This window comes from Triturus cristatus, chromosome 10 (genome assembly GCF_964204655.1).
Source record: "Triturus cristatus chromosome 10, aTriCri1.1, whole genome shotgun sequence".
Classification (NCBI taxonomy): Eukaryota; Metazoa; Chordata; class Amphibia; order Caudata; family Salamandridae; genus Triturus; species Triturus cristatus.
Window position 1 is genome coordinate 1,237,134,284 of NC_140593.1, and position 20,991 is coordinate 1,237,155,274.

Genomic DNA, 20,991 nt, shown 5'->3' on the forward strand with positions numbered 1-20,991 from the left:
CAAGAAGGCGAAGAAGTGTCGTCGCTCTTCGCCTTCCCCTAGCGCGATGCGGCTAAGGGTGCAGGTGGCACCGCCTACGCAGTTCCCGATGGCCTACCCGCCTTTTCCAGGTCCATCGGCGACTCCGGCCCAACTGCAGGAGTTCCTGTCGGCCATTGTGCGTGTCTTCGGACCGTCCGGCCCGCCGGTGCCCCTTCGGGTCCCGCGAGCCCGGCTGGGGTCTTCATTCTTCGACATCGCCGGCTCCGGCCCGACGTAGTCTGACGCCGGCCTCAACGCCGAGGGACCCCTGTGGATCCAGGCCTGGATTCCCGTCCATGCCGGTTGGCCATGTACAACCTCCACCGGCATGGACATCAACGCCGTCCCTGGTTTCCTCCCCGGCGTGGAGCCGGTGCCGGAAGTGTGTCTACCGACGCTGATTCCGACGCAGTTTAGGAACATCTAGCCCATCACTGACGTCCATATGTTCATCCTGTTCAGGCTGTGGAGAAGAGGGAGGACTGTGAGGGATCTGAGGACACTCTCGCAGCTCAATGCGAGTTAGACCCGGACTGGGATGAGGATCCGGCGGATGCAGGTGACCAGGATTATGCTCCGGAACCTGGCGCACTGTCTCCTTCTACCGTGGCTACGGAGGAGGGTGGTTCATATTCTATGGTGTTGCGTAGGGCAGCCGAGGCTCTCCACCTCGAGCTCCCTACTGTGGCCGTCAGGACTAACCTCCTGACAGGTGCTTCGGCCAGCTTCTGCTTCTACGGAGCCACTGCTGCCCTTTAACAATGCACTCTCAGACGTTCTTTTGGGCACCTGGTCCAGGCCCAACACAGGGGCTCCTGTGGACAAGAAAGTGGGGCCAAAGCAGTCACCTGGGCCTGTTTTCCCCTCCCAACACCCGACCCCGAGAGCTTGGTTGTCCAAGCCTCTGCATCCCCGAGTGTGTTCCCTTCCGCACCTCTGGACAGGGAATCCAAGAAACTGTTTTTTTTTTTTAAGAAATGTTTTTCTTCTGCCAGTTCAGGCCTGCGGTTTGTGAACACTGCATGTCTCTTGGGCCATTATTCCCATTCTGTGTGGGATACGGTTGCGCAAGTGCTGCCTCAGTGTCCGGTGGAGGCTCGGACGATACTCTCTCAAGCTATTGCTGAGGGGAGAGACGCGACCAAGCTCTATCCGTTGTGATCTTGACACTGCTGACTCGCTGGGCAGGGCAATTTCAACAGTGGCGCTACGCCGTCACGCCTGGCTGAGGACGACTGGCTTTTCTGGGGATGTCCAGACATGCCCTTTGATGGTACTGGCCTGTTTGGCGATAAAGCAGATTGCGCGTTGGAACGTTTTAAGGACTCGCGGGCTATGGCCAAGTCCTTGGGCCTTTCGGTTACACGCACTCCTTCCACTTCTGCTTTTCACTCCTTTCGTGGCCAAGGAAGGGGCGTCCAAGCACGTTCGTTTCGAAGCCACAGGCCTGCGCAGCAACGGTCAGCGCAGCCGCGGATTTGGGACCCGTAGAGGTGGGTCACGGGGACAGCGGGCAGGTCAGTCCACCAACCCCCCTGCTGCCCCTGCTTCCAAACCTTCCTAGTCTGGTGTTTCAGGCCCACCAGACGCCAGTGGGTGGCAGGTTTCACCATCACCTCCACCACTGGCGCACCATCACATCGGACAGGTGGGTTCTGCAAATTGTCCGAAGGGGCTACTTCATCCCCTTCGAGACCACCCCTCCAGCCATGCCGCCTCCGTACCACCGCATGTCAGGGAATCACTTGGCACTTCACCAGCAGGAAGTTACGGCCCTCTTGGCGAAGGGGGCCATAGAGCACGTTCTGATGCCTGAAGTAGGTCATGGTTGTTACTCCCACTACTTCATGGCTCCAAAGAAGGACAAAGGCCTGCGTCCTATCTTGGACCTTCGGAATGTCAATCGCTTCCTCCGGAAGGAGAAGTTCAAGATGCTCACGCTTGCTCAGGTCTTGTCTGCCCTCGACCCGCAAGACTGGTTGATAGCGTTAGATCTGCAGGACGCTTATTTTCATATCCCCGTCCTGCCGGCTCATCGGTGTTACCTGCCATTCATGGTAGGGCAGGAGCATTTTCAGTTTACCGTGCCCCCCTGTGGCCTTACAAGCGCCCCTCGGGTGTTCTCCAAAGTGATGGCGGTGGTCGCAGCTCATCTGCGCAGATCAGGGGTATCAGTCTTCCCCTATCTCGAAGACTGGTTGTTGAAGGTGGGCGCGCCCCAAACTGTTGTCTCCCACCTGCAGACTACGGCCGACCTCATGCATTTGCTGGGGTTCTCCATCAACGTGCCGAAGTCGCACCGGATTCCCTCTCAGAAGCTCCTCTTCATTGGAGCGGTTCTGGACACTGCGCAGTTTCGGGTCTATCCTCCCGAACGAGTCCGGGACATTCGGGCTATGATTCCGATATTTCAGCCCTTGTCCTGGGTTTAGGTCAGGACGACCTTGAGGCTGCTGAGCCTCATGGCCTCCTGCATCCTGCTCACCAACCATGCCAGATGGCATATGCGGGCTCTGCAGTGGGACCTGAAGTTCTAGAAGGTGCAGCATCAGGGGAACTTGTCCGACTACGTCCAGATCTCGGAGGGCACTGCACGACAATTGCAGTGGTGGCTCACGACTCCGCATTGGGTCAGTGGCAGATCCCTCTCCCTTCCCCAACCGGAGCACACAGTGGAGATGGATGCGTTCCTACTGGGATGGGGCGGCCAAATGGGAGAGGCAGAGATAAGGGGTCTCTGGTTTCCGGTGGAGTCCCGGCTCCATATCAACCTTCTGGAGCTTCGGGCGATCCTTCTTGCACTGAAGGCATTCCTTCCCTATGCCAAGGGGAAGGTGGTGCAGGTGTTCACGGACAACACCACCGCCATGTGGTATTGCAACAAACAGGGTGGGGTGGGACGTTGGACCCTGTGTCAGGAGGCTCTGCGCCTCTGGACATGGCTGAAACATCAAGGCATTTCCTTGACTGTTCAACACATGGCAGGTTCTTTGAACGCCAGGGTGGACGAACTCAGCAGTAGGTGCATGATGGATCACTAATGGCGTCTTCACTCGAAAGTGGCGAAAGGTCTCATACAACAGTGGGGAGAGCCTTAGTTAGATCTATTCGCCACCGAAGACAACGAGCAATGTCATCACTTCTGCACGTTGAAATTTCCATGGCGGCACTCGCTCGGTGACGCTTTTCGTCGCGAGTGGAGTTTGCGGCCTGTTGTATGTGTTTTCGCCTATACCACTTCTACCCAAAGTGCTAAAGATGATCGGGCGCGACCTGGCCCAAGTCATTCTTGTGGCCCCGGACTGGGCTTTAGGAGTTTGGTAGCCCAAGCTACTCAACATGAATCCCCCCGATTCGACTGCCTCTTCGGGAGCAGCAGCAGGGGATGGTCCTCCACCCGAACCTGTCCAGCCTCTACCTACATGTGTGGAGATTGAGCGGTGACAGTTGATTCTGTTTGACTTAACTCCTGGAGTCTGTGATGTCATTCTGGCAGCCAGGCGTCCCTTCACTAAATCGCTATACGCCTGCAGGTGGAACAAATTTGTCGCATGGTGCACAGCAAAGGCTGTGGATCCCCTTTCTGTCCCTCTTTCAGAGGTCCTTTTGTTCCTTCTTTCTTTGGCCCGGCAGGGCTCTGCTCTGGGCACTATCAAGGGCTACCTTTCTGCAATCTCTGCCTTTCTCAGGATTCCTGATTAGCTCTCTCTTTTCAAGTCCCCTGTTAATAGATTTCTCATAGGCATTACTCACCTTTTCCCTCCTATTCCGTTTGCGATGCCACAGTGGGACTTAAATCTGGTACTTACCTTTTTGATGTGCGCTCCTTTTGAGCCGCTTCACAACTGTCCTCTTCGTTTACTAACTTTGAAGACTGATTTCCTGGTTGCCATCACCTCCGCTAGGCGCATGAGTGAGCACCAGGCTCTTTGCTGTAAGCCTCCTTTTCTGTTGGTTCATCCGGACAAGGTTGTGCTTCGTACTCGTCCTTCCTTCTTGCCAAAGGTTGTCACTGTCTTCCACATTGGGCAAACTATCACCTTGCCCACTTTATTTCCGCCTCAGCACCCTTCCAGAGAGGAAGAGAGGCTCCACCGTCTGGACCCAAAACGTGCGCTTTCATTTTATTTGAATCGCACGCAACAGTTCCGGGTGGATGACCAGCTCTTTGTTGGCTACGTGGGCGCCAAGAAAGGCCGGGCTGTACATAAGAGGACCATCTCCCGCTGGGTCGTCCTGTGTATCAAAGGCTGTTATTCTCTGGCTAAAAAGGAACCTCCGGTGGGGTTGCGCACCCATTCTACCAGGGCGACAGCAGCTACTACTGTATTGGGACTTGGTGTTCCCTTGCAAGACAGCTGTCAGGCAGCCACGTGGGCCTTGTTGCACGTCTTTACTAAGCATTATTGCCTTTGGCCGTTCTGTTCTACGTGACTTTCTGGTGTGATCTTGGTTCGCAGACCCACCACCGGGGTTGGTATTACTGGGGTATCTATTCTAAGGTAAGGAATCTATCACTAACGTGTCTCTTTCAGATGTTACTTATTTGTGTAACGATATATCTGTAAGAGACATTAGTTGGTGATGGATTCCTTACCGCCCCACCCATCCTCCCCGTTCTGCGAACTGATTTCTAGGGTTAAGGTCATCCCTTTCAGGGCCCTAGTTTCAATGAACCAGTGGTCCGTGTCTTGCATGGCTCTGCGTTCCTGGCACGGAAAGTCGTGTACAGAACTGACGTCAGCGCGCGTGGAAGTAGCCCCAGCGACGTCATCTCAGCGACGCCAGCGATGTACGCGGAGCCGTACAATGACACCAACGCACAGGGGTACTGCTGACGAAAACATTTCCGGATCCAGTCTGATGCCTGGGGATATTCTAAGGTATGGAATCTATCACCAACTAATATCTTACAGATATATTGTTACACAAGTAAGTAACTTGTGCAGCAGAGAGAAAGATTATCCAGAGCAAGTGTCCAATATACAATGTCCATAAATATTAGTCTCTTTATTTTCAATCTTGCAATATATTCAAGGTGATCTTATCCTCAATCTCGTAATACATCCAAAGAGTTGTTACTGTAGCCAACGTGTTTTGTCTGTGATGTACAACACTGACTTCCTCAGGGACGCAAGAGATCAGAGCTGTCGACTTTGGAGCTGGGGAAGAAGGTTTGAGTCTCTGCGTCAGCTCATCATCCTGTGATTCTGGGCAAATCACTTTATCTCCCTGTGCCTACCAAAAATTGAACGTGTCCTTGTGTAATCTAACTGGTGCTCATGTAAAGCGCTCCAAAACCTTTGGGTCAAGTTCACACTATGTAATATGGAAACATCGGAGTTATTTCTCTAAATTCATTTAGTATTGTGAAATCAACATTAGGTCCAGAAAAGTGAAAAATTAAAAGGTAAAAAAATGTTTTATGTGGGAGCCAAGACAAGATTGAAAGTGATGACTATATTTCCCATTGAGAGGTAATGGACACCATTCTCTAAGCCAAAGCTTGTATGCCAAACCATGCCAGTTCACACACTACATTATCGCAAAAGACAATGTAGCCACCACACCATAGCAAACATCCTTCTAAAAAAATCTAGTATCTTTCTAAAATTTGCCTTGGCCATATTGATGGGAGCAATGTTTTCGGGGCATATGAGCTGCAGAATACATTCTGTGCATAGATCGCCATCTGGTATTAGGCTCAGATGTTGGCACTTTGTTGTTGTCTTGGAAGAAGTCTTTGTAGTCATGAGATAGGTGACTCCTCCTTTGGGCGATAGTGTGCATGGGCATCGACTCCATCCTTAGATTGTTTTTTTCCATGCTGCGCTCCGGTTCAATAGTGTTTCCAACCCTTTTCGACGCGCAACCCATCACCACTCAATGGTATTGTTTCGTTCTCGTGACCTTCGCGCTAGCCTCAAAATCCTCGATTCTGGTCGTCGACGCTGGGCCTTTCTGCGTCATTCGGCCCTACGGCTAATGGAAAGGACTCCAATCAAAAAATGCCCCCAGTGTGGAGCAAAATTTCAACACAGTGACCGCCACAAGGTCTGCGACCTTTGCCTCTCACCAGAACACGAGGAAATGCATTGCCAGGCCTGCGCCTCTTTTCGCTCCAAAAAGACTATCCGTTTATGCCAGGCTCGACGACACGTTATGGCTCAACAGGCTGCACCGGTGCCACAAGACATTCGCCGAAGGCCCCGATGTTCCAGAGGCAGAGGATTCGGAGGAGCTTGACATCGTCTCTGAAGCTGATGACTCAAATTCAGATTACCACATTACTTCAGGTCAATGAGTGAGTACAAACGTCCATGCCCCTGCCCCATCCGATAAACAGAAGGCTCCAGTCAAAACTTCGCCTGAAGGCCTAGGTCGAGGCCCGAGGAAACATTTCATAAGCCCTGCCTCCGGGCCTAGCTCCGAATACAAGGGAAAAGCCTTCCGGCAGCTTAGGACTGAGCAAACCGCATGCTGGTACCCATAAAACACCTTCGGTACCGAAATCAGGGACACACCCTATTCCCGTTCCACCCAAAAAAGCCTCTGTATCGAAATCTTCGGGACCGAAAGACCATAAGGCCTCGGAACCGAACGAACACCAAAAACCTTCGGATTCGAAGAAGATTTCAGACTCAACACTGACATCGAATCCAAAGGGAGCACAAGACCCTCCTACGGCTCCAGAGCCCAAATCAAAACCACGCTCTGAACCGAAGGAATCGGCACCGAAAGGAGACAACAAGCAGGAAGAACTGTTTTGGCCAGATCCTATCGATCCGAAACAAGACATTACATGTTGACCCTAAAACAGGCCATATTGTCAATATCCCAGCAAAGAAGAAGAAATTGGATACCTCACACTCTCCTGAGGTAACTGTGAAGAAAAGAGACTTTGCAACTTCACCCCTAAGACCCTCTTCTCCTATTCTTCCTTCCAAACCTTTGTCTCCTACAAACTCTCCTATACACTCTCCTAGACTCTCCATACTCCCACCTTCCCACCACAGGATGAGGATCATCTAGTGGACGGGGGTGTACACGATAAGGATCCTTTAGATGACCCTGATGATAACACTACTCCACCACAGGATACATGGGAAGATTACAGCAATCCCACAGATCCTCCTGACCTTCCTGATCCGTATGTATACCCATCTAGGCCATCCCCTCCAGATGACAATATAGGTTTTAGTCAGCTCATTAATAGGGCTGCGCAATATCATGGGGTTGAACTACATTCAGACCCCATGGACGAAGATTTCCTACTAGATACATTTGCCCAATCACAAAAATCAATTCATACATTACCCATGCTTAAAGGTGTCATTAAACATGCACCAAACCTATTTAAAGACCCTGTCAGGATCAAGATTCTCAATCCTCGGATTGATTAAAAAGTATAAACCTGCCCCTAACGATCCAATTTAGATTAAAGGACAACTTCCTTTAGATTCTTTGGCAATCTCAAATGTAAGAAAACGTGCTAGTTCCCAAACCTCTGGTGAAGCCCCACCTCCAGACAGAGTGTAAACTGCTAGATGCATCAGGCAAACAAGTCTCCTCCCAAGCAGCCAATCACTGGAGAATAGCTAATGCACAGGCACTGCTTGCCAGATATGACAGGCTCACTACAATGAGCTTGAAGATCTTATTCAACATTTACCTGACCAATACAAAGCCAAGGCCAACAATCTGGTCCAAGAGGGCAAGTTAATTACAAGTGCATCCATCAAATGTGCCCTCGATGCAGCAGACACTGCATCTAGATCTGTCAACACCAGTGTCTTACTCTGCAGACATGCATGGTTGCGCATTTCTGGTTTTAAACAAAAAGTGCAAACAACTATCTTGAATCAGCCTTTCGATCAAGAACACCTCTTTGGCCCACCTGTGGATACAGCTTTGGAGAAAATGAAAGACAGACACTGCAAAATCCATGGGAGCATTACAATCTCAAACACGAGGTTCCCTTCGTCGCTCCTTTTATAGGGGCGCATCCAAAACCATTAGCACAGACACTACTTCCTCCTACAAGCGTCCCACAGAAACATTCCCCAACAAGGCATATTTTAGAGGTGGGTACAGAGGAAATAATAACAAGGGTAGAGGCTGAGGTAACAACAACCGAACCTCCACTACTACCAAACAATGACTTCCCTCCTCTCCTTCCAGACCATTCCACTCCAGTCAGACGAAGACTCACAGTTCCTACCTTTCTGATGGATACATCTGCCAATGGATTCCTCACCTTGTGAATATCCCCTGCGCCAGCATTCCACAGAACTTTTTTCCCCAGCTCTCTGCGCCGACGTGGACGTCATAATACCTCGGCTCCGCTCACGACTCCGTATGACGTCACCGGAGCCATAAGAGAGCCACGTCGGCGTGATAACGTCAGTTTCCTTTTTTCCGCGCTGTAGACGTGTAACGTTTTTCCAGCACTCTCCTGCTACTTTGTAGTCCTGTAGTGGTTATTGTTTCTGGATTCACCATGTCTTCGACGAGGAAGTCTGGTTTCAAACCTTGTAGGGAATGTGGGGGCCACATGTCAATGACTGACCCCCATGAGGATTGTTTGTGGTGCCTTTCTTCAGACCACGACGTGGAGGACTGTTCCAGAAGAATGAACCCCAAGGCCTTGAAGGAGAGAGAGGAGAAACTCTTCATGGCCAAGGCGAAGAAGGAAAGGAGAGGTAGAAAGAAGGAGAAATTGAGGCCGGAGTCGTCGACTTCACACTCTTCGAAGTCAAAGAAGCATCACAAGAAAAGAAAGCATAGCTCTCGGCGCCGGTCTTTGAAAAGTAGGACTTCGAGATCGCTGTCACCTCAACGTCGAAGTAAGGATGTTGCATCTCCTTCTCCATCTCCTAGGAAGTCTCCAGAGAGGTCACCTTCGCCGAAGCGGTCTCCGGCGCAGTCCCAGCACCGGTGGAGTCTTCTGCTTCTGACGTCGAACAGGAACAAGAGAGCTTTCTCCAAAGCCGGCTGATCCTGTGGCGCCTATTGAGGACACTTCGGCTCCGGTTCCAGGTACTCCTCGGACGGATTCAGGATCAATCCCTTATCCGCAGTTCCCGACTCCGGGTGCGGATTCGACGCACTTCCTTAATGCGATGTATGGGATTTTTCAACGGGCTGCCTTCCCATCCGGCGCACCATCTGGTCCCGTGGGTCCTATGGCATACACCTAGGGAGTGCCGCAGCATTATGCTCCGGCCCCATTTATGCCCTTTTTGCCAATGGCTCCTTCGTGGCAGTTTCCAGTGCCGTCTGGTGATCCATCTCGGCTTCGTTTGGATCGGCCTTCTTCGGAGCCCTCCTCGACGCCGTTGCCGACTCCCTCGGCTCCACGTCCGTCGCCGACTCCGAAGCAGTCGACTCCATGTTCGGTTCCACCGACTCCGCGTACGGCGACGCCGGTTCCTCGGATCCGTTCCAGGAGAGAGGCCCAGAGAGTCTTGGAAGAGGAGCGTTATAGGGAGGAAGTGGAAGAAGGTGAGGTGGATGCATCTTCTGACGACTTTGAAGGCATTCAAGATGCTAGTGGTCTTGATACTACTCCGGAGTGGGAGCATTCATCTACTAGATCTTCACCGCCACAATAACTGGCCCCCTATCATTTAGTTATTAAGAAGGCCGCAGAGTTGCTGGACTTGCAGTTACCCTCTGCTGAATATAAGCCGAACCTCCTTACTGAAGTCCTACATTCGCCAACTTCAAATGTTGAACCCTTGTTGCCTTTTAATGAGGCTATCTTGGAGCCTGTTATGGATGTTTGGCGTAAGCCACTCTCTTCGCCTGCAGTCTCCAGACAGGTGGCAAGGAGATATAGGGTGGCCCCTGGGGATCCAAGTTTTCTTTCTTCCCATCCTTCTCCAGAAAGCCTTGTGGTGCAGGCTTCATGCTCGAAGCATGCTTCAGGCGCTTTCCCTCAGACTCCTGCGGATAGGGATTCTAAAAAGACTGATCAAGCAGCCAGAAAGGTCTTTTCTTCAGGAAGCATGGCGCTTAAATCGACCAATGCCACTTGTTTGGGGCGTTACGTTCACGCCTTGATGGACTCTATGAAGTTGTTAGCCCCTAAGCTGCCGGAAGGAGAGAAAGCTTCTTTTATGGAGGTGGTTACTGACACTCGGGCTGCTGCAAGGCAGGTAATTCAGTCGGGACTAGACACGGCTGATTCTGTGGCAAGGATAATGGGATCTTCGATAGCCACTAGGAGGCAAGCGTGGCTTCGTTCTTCCGGCTTCTCTTCTGATGTTCAAGCCACTTTGGTAGACTTGCCTCTTGATGGGAGAGAAACTTTTTGGCAAGAAGGCTGATTCCGCATTGCAAAGATTTAAAGATAGCAGGGTAACGGCGGAATCTTTAGGATTACAGACTTCTGCTAAGGGATTTGGTTTTAGGAAATTCAGAGGCTTTGGGAGATCCTCATTTCGTTCCTTCCGGCAGCCGCAGCAACAGCAGCAGCAGAATCCCCTCTATAGGTCGTATAGAGGAAGGCAATGGGGACGGAGAGGTTCTGGCCGCAACCCATCTTCATCTTCTGCGTCCTCTGCTCCCAATGAAGCTTCAGGGAAGCAGCCCTAGATCCCCCATCCTAGATCATGTGAGACCTGTGGGGGGTCGGGTGTCCCACTTTCTGCGAGGTTGGAAATCTGTCACGATCGACCTTTGGGTTTTAAACCTCGTGGAGAATGGGTACGCCCTTCCCTTTCGGGAGTTTCCTCCCCCTTACCCTCCTTGCCAGGGTTACTGCTCAGAAGACCATCTGCTTCTTCTGCAGAAGGAGGTACTAGGTTTGCTTCAAAAGGGTGCGATAGAGGTGGTTCCGGAGCAGGAAAGGGGTCAGGGATGCTACTCCCGGTATTTCCTGATTCCCAGGAAGGACGGCAGATTGCGTCCAATCCTGGACCTCAGAGTCTTGAATTTTTACCTGAAGCAGGAGAAATTCAAGATGCTGACCCTTGCGCAGGTTCTTCAAGCGTTGCAGCAAGGAGACTGGATGGTGTCGATCGACTTGGCAGGACGCGTACTTCCATGTCCCAATCCTGAAGTCGCACAGGAAGTATCTCCGTTTTACGGTTGGGTTGCAACACTACCAGTTTGTGGTCCTCCCGTTTGGTCTTACTACCGCACCTCGAGTCTTCACGAAGGTGATGGCAGTGGTGGCTGCTCATCTCAGGAGGTCGGGGATTCCGGTTTTCCCCTACCTGGACGACTGGCTTCTGAAGGCACAGTCCCCAGAGGTGGTGCAACATCATCTGCAGGTAACATCTCAGCTGTTATTCGACTTGGGTTTTTCGATCAATGTGCCCAAATCTCACCTGGTGCCCTCTCAACGCAACCTGTTCATAGGGGCGGTACTGGACACTACTGTGTGTCGAGCCTTTCTTCCTCCTCAAAGAATTCTCGACATTCAGGAGATGATCCCTTTATTCCACAATGAAGTGGTTGTTCCAGTTCTGAAGGTCCTTAGTCTGCTCGGTGTGTTCGCTTCCTGCATTCTGTTGGTTACAATGCACGCTGGCACATGAAGGTGCTCCAGTGGTGCCTCCGCAGGCAGTGGTATCAGCACAACAGAGATCTCAGGGAGTCGATCAAGATCTCCAGAGAAGCTGAGGCGGATCTGTCTTGGTGGAGCGTGGGGGGCAATCTGTCTCAAGGGAAGCCCTTCCATCTGCCTCAATCGGTGGCTACAGTGATAACGGATGCCTCCACCCTAGGGTGGGGTGCGCATCTGAGGGATCTGGAGATCAACGGTCTTTGGTCTCCAGAGGAAAGGTTGCTTCACATCAACCTTCTGGAATTGCGGGCGATTCGTTAGGCGCTCAAGGCCTTCCTCCCTTCCCTTTGCGGTAAGTCGGTTCAAGTTCTGATGGACAACACTACCCCGATGTGGTATGTCATCAAGCAGGGAGGGGTAGGGTCGTACCGTCTCTGCGGAGAAGCGTTGCGACTCTGGTCCTGGGCTCAGGACCATCGGATTTGCTTGATGGTGAATCATCTGGCCGGGGTGCTGAACGTACGTGCGGACAGTCTCAGTCGACAGTTCTCCGCCGACCACGAGTGGAGGCTTCATCCAGAGGTAGTCCGACACATCTTCCGGACGTGGGGAACTCCTCGGATGGTCCTATTTGCCACCCGCGAGATTGCGCATTGCCCGTCATTCTGCAGTCTCCAGTTTCCGATGCAGGGGGTGTTGGGGGACGCGTTTCAGTTGAATTGGGGCTCACAACCCCTTTACGCGTTTCCTCCCATACCTTTGATTCCTCGGGTTCTGAGGAAGATTCGCCAAGACCGGGCCCAAGTTATTTTGGTCGCCCCGAATTGGCCAAGAAGGGTGTGGTACACAGATCTTCTCCACCTCTCCTCGTGCCCTCTGCTCAGTCTTCCTCTGAGGGCAGACCTCCTCTCGCAGTCGGAGGGGCAGTGTGAGAAGTTGGCCTGGTATATGCTGCTCACTATTTCTAGTGATCACCCTGTACCATGCCAAGCAACCCTTATGGTGGTGGTTGAAGTCAACATAGATAGACCAGCTATCCTAGTGGTAGCGTGGACAGTGCAGTCTTCAGGCTAAACTCTTGAGGGCATGTGAAGCCAGCTGTTTTACCATATGTAACCTCCTTGAATACCACATGAAAGGACACCACACAGATATATATTCAAAATATATAAGTATTTATTTACTAAAAGTATCCCCTATACTCTTTATGAGCAAAGAAGCACATTCGTTAAAACAAGGCAATGTTTAAATATACAAAAGTTGAACAATTATGGATGGGCCCGGGTGGCCCGCTAAACCATATACTAAAATAGTGGTATAAGAACCACGTATAGAAAAGTAAGAAGGCATAGGGCCTTGAGAATTGCTGGGACTACAAGGAGCTAACAGTAGTTAGTGACCAGGAGGCCCACAGGATGCGTGTGCAGTGTTGAAAGTTACACGCGTGCACCTATTGGATTCAATGGGTGCGTAAAAGTCACCAAGTTAAAGCAAAGGGAGTCTTCCGGATGGACCAGAACCTAACAACTGGAAACCTAGACACTAGAGATGTTTCTCTACACAGGAGCACCGGAGTGCCAGCGTTACCTCACCCACAGGAAGCGGGTGCATAGGTGTCCAAGTGCATCTGGTTTCGTCGTGCAGGTCTATGGAGCCTGAAGAGGAAGATGCTGCAGGCGGCAAGGCGAGAAGAGTTCCAGTGGATCCAAGGGGGGATCTGAAGAGTAGAAGACCTGAAAGCAGAGGGGACAATGTTCAGAGTCACTAACTAGTGCCCGGCGTGGAACCAGGAAGGAACCAGGCGATGTCGGGTGCCAACAGGTGAAAAAGTGAAGCTTGTCTCTGCAGCCACGTGGAAGTGAAGATGTCGACGACGTCCAGGAGTCACTCACGAGCTGTCCATCGAAGGCTCTAGCTGATGGCGGTGTCGGCTTCTCGATTGGAGCAAACAGGCCTTGGCTAATGCAAGCCACGCAGGAGTCGATGAAAGCTTGGTGCTCTAACCAGCAAGGTCAGAGGGGCTGCTCCTTTTCACAGGAGCAAGGGCCAGTCTGGAGTAACCAGACCAGCAGTGTTTGTAGATTTCGTCGCCAAGATGGCCACTAGCCAACGGGTCAGTAACCGGGATGACGCGTCGAGTGGCAAAAAGCAAAAGGGCCCCACGCAGATCTCGTGGATGCTGGAGGGCTGGTCTTTGGTGCAAATGCTGCTCGGTGTTGGGGCTTCTCAGGGCCCTATGCACAGCGATGAGGATGCCTCGGGTGCTGCGCAGTCAGCTTGTCGTGGACGTTTCAAGATGGCCGGTCCCACATCTCTCGGTGTCTCCCCAGGTCTCTTCTTTGCAGGGACAGTGGATCGGGCTCTGAGATGTCTGGGAGTCTGGGTCTTGTCGGGCTCTGGGCTCGGTCTCCGGCGGGAGGCGGCGGCAAAGCAGTCGTCGAGTTGCTGGATGGTGCCTGTGTTCACAGGGTGGTCACTCCTTGACCACAAGGGAGATTCTCTTCAGTCTTCTGTGCAGCAGAACGTCAAAGTCCAGTGATTCTTCTTCTTTAAGTCGAGTTTCAGGATGATCTCAAGTCCTGGGACACGGCTCCTACTCTTATTCCAAATCTAGGGGCTGGATCACCTGCTAGGTCCCTACTCTGGGGGGGACCAGGAAGGGGGGTGGTTGACCCCCTCTCCTTTGTTCATTTTCGCGCTGGGGCTGGAGAGCCCCAGCTCCCGTTTGAACTGGCATATGCACAGGGACACCTTGTGTGCCCCAGGCATGTCTCAATCTATTCAGCCCTCCCTAACCCACCACACAAAATCCTGTCTGGGGTGGTGCAAGCGCCTCCTCTGATAGGAAACCCTTTGTCCAAACCTCCCAAGCTGGAAGGACTCCCAGCAGCAGGAGGGCAGACTTGTGTCTGTGGTGGCAGCATCCATTTTGTGATGCTGAGGCTCTTTCTAACTTTACCCGGGTTTCAGGTTAGGTACATGTTGTGTCCCTCTAGAAGGGTGGAATGCTACCCCCGTTGCCAGAATTGGCCAGGAGGTAGTATCCCAAATCGTATGACACCTTACTCGACATGTTTTGATAAAGCCAAACCAGAGTTAGCATTTGACCGCGAGGTCCATAATGCACAAGAGTATATGGTATGGCGATATCATGGAAACAGCTAAAGGACGTTGTTCCGAAAGCTGCAGACAGGCTCCGCTCATGCCAGAGCACCATCTCACATGAAACCAAGCACTCTGCCTCCAGGATTGTTAAGGCCTGCCATAGGAGTGGCTGATAGGTTACCATGTGTCCATATATGTTAGATATAGATATACTATATCTAAGTAAGAGGTGATTACACCAACTTACCCCAGCTGAGTGATCAGCCAGTTGTGTCAAATAGTGAGGTCAGGCCAGGGGTGGCATAATACATGCTGCAGCCCCTGGTAGGCCTTGGATACACCTATGCCCTGGGTACCTGGGGTACACTGTTACAGGGTCTAATAAGGTGAACCAGTTCCCATTGGTAATGCACCTAGTGTGCATTGGCATTAATTTAGGGAGAGAACAGCAGGGCTGTGGGTCTGATTAGCAGGCCCACAGCCACACTAAGTCATAAAACCAGTGAAGCAAAAGCAAAAATTTGGGGTGACCATAGGATAGCAGACCCTATTCTCCTACAGGCAGGTTCTACACCCCCCACCTCCAGAGCTTACACTTTCATGCCTGGAGATTGAACGGGGCAACCTGAATTCCTTCTCTCTCCCGCCTGATGTGGTGGATGTTATTTTTTCGGCCAGGTGACACTCCACCAAGTCCATTTACTCATATAGGTGGTCTTTTGTTAAATGGTGTGGAGAGAGATCCGTTGACCCTATAAAGGCCCATCTTTCCAATGTGCTTCAGTTTGCTCTTACCTTGGCTCAAAAGGGCTGTGTTGTGGCCACGGTCAAGGGCTATCTATCGGCCTTATCGGCTTTTCTGTGTCTTCCAGATCAGCCGTCTTTATTTAAATCTCCTATTGTATTAAGATTTATCAAAGGTGTTACTAATAGGTTCCCACCTACTCCTTTTGTAATGCCACAGTGGGACCTTAATCTTGTCTTAACTTTCTTGATGGGGTCTCCTTTTGAGCCCCTTCATAGTTGCCCTTTGAGGCTGTTGTCTTTTAAGACGGTCTTTCTTGTAGCCATAACCTCGGCAAGGAGGGTGATTGAGCTTCAAGCTCTTAGTTCAAAACCCCCGTTTTTATCCTTGCATGCTGAAAGGATGGTACTCCGGACCAGGGCTGCTTTCCGACCTAAGGTAGTTACTCCCTTTCATCTGGGGCAGTCGGTTACTCTCCCTGTGTTTTATCCACCTCCTCATCCCTCCAAGGAGGAGAAACGACTTCATCGTCTGGACCCAAAAAGAGCTGTGAGTTTTTACTTGGACAGAACAAAAGACTTTCGTTTAGACGATCAGCTCTTCGTGGGCTATGTTGGACATTCTAAAGGAAAAGCTGTGCACAAGCGCACTCTGTCCAGATGGATCATCCTGGCCATCAAGATCTGCTACGCCCTTGCTGGTAACGTTCCTCCGGAGGGTATTAGAGCTCATTCAACTAGAGCGAAGTCTTCTACCTCTGCTTTGGCCAGGGGTGTTCCTGTGGCAGATATTTGTAAAGCCGCGACTTGGGCCTCCCGCCATACTTTCGCAAAGCATTATTGCTTAGACTCTGAGATGAGGGGGGAGGGCCACTTCGCGCGCTTTGTCTTGCAAGACTTTTTGGTATAGAAAGGTGGACACCCTCCTCCGGGAGTGGGACTGCTGTGGGAATCTATTCACAAGGTGAGGAATCCACTGGCAGTTGTATCCATCAGAAGAACAAGTTACTTACCTTCGGTAACGCTTTTTCTGGTGGATACAGTATCTGCCTGTGGATTCCTCACTGACCCACCCGACTCCCCGTTGTCCACCTTTGTATACCTTAAAGGATATCTTGCTTCAGATGTTATACTTTGTAGATTCTTTCTATCTAGTACATTGGTAGGAAATGCTTATGTTCTTTAGCTTTCCTTTTGTATACGTACTATGTATATTTGAACTAATGTTGTATACTGTGTATACTTTGAATCTGTCGTTGGTCCACCTGTTCGCCTCGGAGGCACGGAAAAAATGGGTGGAACTGACGTCATCACGCCGACGTGGCTCTCTTATGGCTCTGGTGACGTCATACGGAGTCGCGAGCGGAGCCGAGGTATTATGATGTCCACGTCGGCGCAGAGAGCTGGGGAAAAAAGTTCAGTGGAATGCTGGTGCAGGGGATATTCACTAGGTGAGGAATCCGCAGGCAGATACTGTATCCACCAGAAAAAGCTTTACCGAAGGTAAGTAACTTGTTTGTCTGGAACTCCATCACTACAGACAGGTGGGTAAGACAAATTATCCAGTATGGTTACTGCCTGGAACGTACCGCAACTCCCTCAACCATACTGTCCAAACAACTTCCAATGTCCACAGAAAATCTAACGCTCCTGAAACAGGAAGTTCTCTGACTTATTCAAAAGCATGAAATAGAACCAGTTCCCCTTCAGCATCAAGGCACAGGGGTTTTACTCCCTCTGTTTTCTCATCCCCAAAAAAGACTGTACTCTCAGACCAGTACTGGACCTCAGACCTTTGAATATTTATTTATTTATAAAGTTTTTTTTAGCGCGAACAAGATCCTGAGGGATAACAGAGCGCTTTACAATATGATGAGAGGAAGGACAAAAGCAATATCTATAACAATATCCATAAGAGTAAGGGAGAGAAAGAAAATACAGTGCAAAATACAACTAGGATGGTAATATAATAAAACAAGTATAGGCGGGTAGCAAGGGTGAAACACAGGCTTCCTTGGCCCCTCCTCCTCTTCCTCTTCCTGCGACGTCTGCGGATCCCTTGCCACATACGGGGCCTACCGTGGAGTCGCCGGCGGCCCCGGCTCCGACTGGTTCGGCTTCAGGTTTTGAAGGTGTGGTGTCATCGGGGTGCGGCCCTCCGGAGTTCCCCTCTTTGGCCCACGGTGCCTCTGCCTCACTGCAAACCCCCGAGGGGGTCCCTGTGGTGTAGCGGGAGTTTGCAGAGACTCGCGGCTCGTCCCAGAGTCCTTCTCGGTCTTCTGGGCAGGCGGAGGCCTTGCCAGACGCCGAGCTGACGCCGCTCAGGTGCCGACAGCTGTCGGCCCTGGCAGTGCCGCGGGTGCTGGCTAGGGGCCGGGGCACGTCCCCGGGTCCCTCTCGCCTCTCCACACAGGCGGCTGCTTTGTCGGAGTTTGAGTCTGTTCCTTTTCGGTGCAGTTCTTTCGCGGCCCCGCCCTAATCTCCTAGGGCGCAAGTGGTAATGGAGGTCATCTCAGCGTCCCCTCCGGCACTGGTCGACGTCACGCTGGCACCCGTGGCGGACTCTACGGTGCCGTGCCGGCTTCGGGTCGTCGACTCTTCTCCAGAGGCCCTCTCCTCTCCGGAGTTTTGTCAACTTTTTGTGTCGTCTTCGGAGATGGGACATCGCGTCGTGGCTTTATCCCCGGCGTCTTCCAGGGAGGGCTCTTTGCCATCCCCGTGGCCGCAGCCTTCCCCAGAGGCACCTCAGGTCCCCCACTCTTCCGTGAATCTTCCACCATTCCGGGGCTGGCCATTTCTTCCTTCAGCTGGACTCTGGGATGGCCGGCTTAGTTTACAGCCGTCACCCACAGAGGAATTGCTCTCCCCCCCCACGACGCCCTACAGAGGCGAGTGCAGCCTTTGCCCGGGCCATTTCCACGGTCGCTGGCATTTTGCACATGGGCAACTCCGCCACCCCATTCCCTACAGACCATTTGCTTGAGGTTCTCCATCAGGGCTCTGTTGAATGGGAGCTGCTTCTTCCATTCGAAGCTTCGCTCCATAATTCACTTCTGGGGGCGTCCTATCACGGGGGATCCGGTGCCCCCTTTCTTTCCACCCTTCAACCCAGGGTCCTCTTCTGCACACTGCTTTTCCTTCCTTACCTTTTGGTGGTGTTTCCTCCGTCACAGGAGGCCCGGTGGTTGGATTCGTGGGGGCGTAACATCTTCACTTCCTCTAGTGCTGCTTTGTGAGCGCTCAACACGCTTTGCGTGTTGGGCAGGGCTACTTCCAGCTTGTGGGATTCCGTGGAGTCCCTTCTGTCTTGTGCCTCTCAAGAAGGTGTCTGCGCTGATCTGCGGTGCCATGTGTTGGATAGCCAGGAGTTGGCCGCGTTTATTCTTCGTTCGGCCCTGGATGTTTCTGATGCTCTCGGCCGCACTATGGCAAGTTCAGTAGCTCTCCGTCGCCATGCTTGGTTGAGGGATAGCGTTTTCCCTGAGAATGTTACGGAGCGTCTGGTTGACGTGCCTTTTGATGGGGTGCTTTTGTTTAATACCCATGCGGATGGTGCCATTCAGCGGCTCCTTGCAAGTCTCGTCCTCCTCCGTATACTTGGCTTGTCGGTCCTCTGCTGCTTTATGGGAGGCGTTATCCCACCTTTTTTCGGGGGTCTAGTGGCTGGGTTGGGTTGGGTTGTCGTGCCTTCGGGTTCCTTAGGTTGGCCCCTTTGTACTGTTGGCTGCTGGTACAGCCCCTTTGCCTTTTGTGGTTCTTTGGTTGTTGGTACAACCGTATGTGTCCTCAGGTTGGACCTTCTGTATGTTTTCTGTTTGGCTGATTGGCAGGCCGTCTGTGGTTCTATCTGCTGGTCCTTTATGTTCTTGTCCTCTGCTGCGGGATTTTTCCCTAAGAGGTGTTCCCATGTTTTCTTGGGCTGCTCCGGGTTCTATCATTCTCAGTGTTCGCTACATCGCTCGACCAGTCTGGCATGCTGTCTATGGTATCGTGTTGTGGCGTTTCCGCCTTCCTGTCTGGCGTTTTGGCCTGGTCCTCTGTCTGGTGTTCCAGGGGGGCTAGGTTTCTCCTGGCTTTCCTGTGTTCTGGTTGGCGGTTTGGGTCTGTCCTCCGTGTCTCTAATCTTTCTCTTCTGGCTGGTCCCACTTCTCTAAATGGGTCGGTGTCTATTGTACGATCGTCTTTTGGGGATTGTTTTGAATTTTCCTGGCATCTGCCCTCGGCTTGCGCCTGGCTTGTTCTGGGTGCACTGCTCCATGGTACTGTCAGCTACGCACGCATGCTCGTTCTGGTCCACCGCCGTGGCCCTTAGCGTGTTTCCTTGTGCCCCTGCTTCTTGTTCTGCTGGGGCTTTGTGCACCTGTGCCTTTCTTCTTCCGCCTGCGCCTCTTGGCTGTGGAGCCGTTGCTGTCTTGTCTGCTTCCTTGCGGTTGATGCCTGTCCAGCTGTCCTCTATCGCTGTGTGTTTTCCTACGGCGGACTCTGCCTCCGGTTCTACCTCTTCTCCAAGGAGTTGGGGTGGTTCTTTACCTCCTGGGTGCTCCTCTGCGGCTGTCTGTCCCTACGAGGTTTTTGGCAGTTGTACCTAGGATGGGCTTGGGGTCTCCTAGTCTTCCCTTCCCTTCGCCTTGTTCTTGCTTACTTCTGCTTGGTGGGGGCTGGGCCGCCCTTCTTGTCCCCGTGACACGTCCCCTGTGTTTCTTCCTACTGGGAGGTTCTCTCGCAGGCACTCTGCCCCTCAGGGTATGGCTAGGGTATCTATTCTACGGCTAGTAGTCTCTATCAGATGTACAAGTTACTTACCTTCGGTAACAATGTATCTGGTAGAGACTATTCTAGACGCAGATTCCTTCACGGCCCGCCCTTCCTCCCTGTTCTGCGAGGACCTTCAGTTTGGTTTTCTGCACTCGCCTCCCTTCGGGTGGCTTGTCTTCTGTGGGTGTTCGGAAGGAAGCGAAGCGGACAGGATGCTTCGTTCTGCTTGATTGTTCCACCCCTTCCCGTATGATACATGGTCGGTTGGTTCATGTGTGCTTCTGCATCCCTCCACCCTGGGTTTTTCTCCAGTGTAGGGGCCTACTTTACTCTTCTCCCTTTTACTTGCTTAGGGTTTGATTCCTTTGCTGTCCTCTGTTTTTTTTTTTTTTTGTTTTTGTTTTTCCTGTACCTCGGCCTTTTCACTCCTTTCAGGGGATACGGCCCTCCTTGATGGTGTCGTCTGGGGGTGAATTGCTGTTCCTCCTCTGTTCCAGGCTTGTTGCCCTTCACTGTTGTAGATTGTGATTGCAGTCTCTCTCTCTTTCTCTCTTCTGCTATGGCTTTTTTCACCTGCTTTCTGCCTCCAGGGAGGATGTCGCCTTAGCTTGCAAGGGTGTTCCTCGGAGCGGTGCTCTGCTCTTTCACTGCTATGGCTTTCACCGCTATGGCTTTTTGTACCTTAAGTGCTTGGCACTTTTCCAACTGGTGCTGTTCCTCACCTTTCGTTTTTTCTCTTTTCTGTTTCACTGCTTTTTCGCACACTGTTCCCATACTCTCCACAGTTTGTGATGGCTCCGTGTTGTGGCGCGGAAAAGTTCTCAGAAGAAAACTGATGTCATTGCGCCGGG

At 51.9% G+C, this 20,991-nt stretch overlaps 1 protein-coding gene across 5 annotated transcripts in view; it reads left to right on the top strand.

Moving 5' to 3' along the window:
- HUWE1 (HECT, UBA and WWE domain containing E3 ubiquitin protein ligase 1) overlaps positions 1-20,991 on the top strand; it is a 1,878,220-nt gene that overhangs the window by 1,351,197 nt on the left and 506,032 nt on the right. The window lies entirely within an intron of this gene.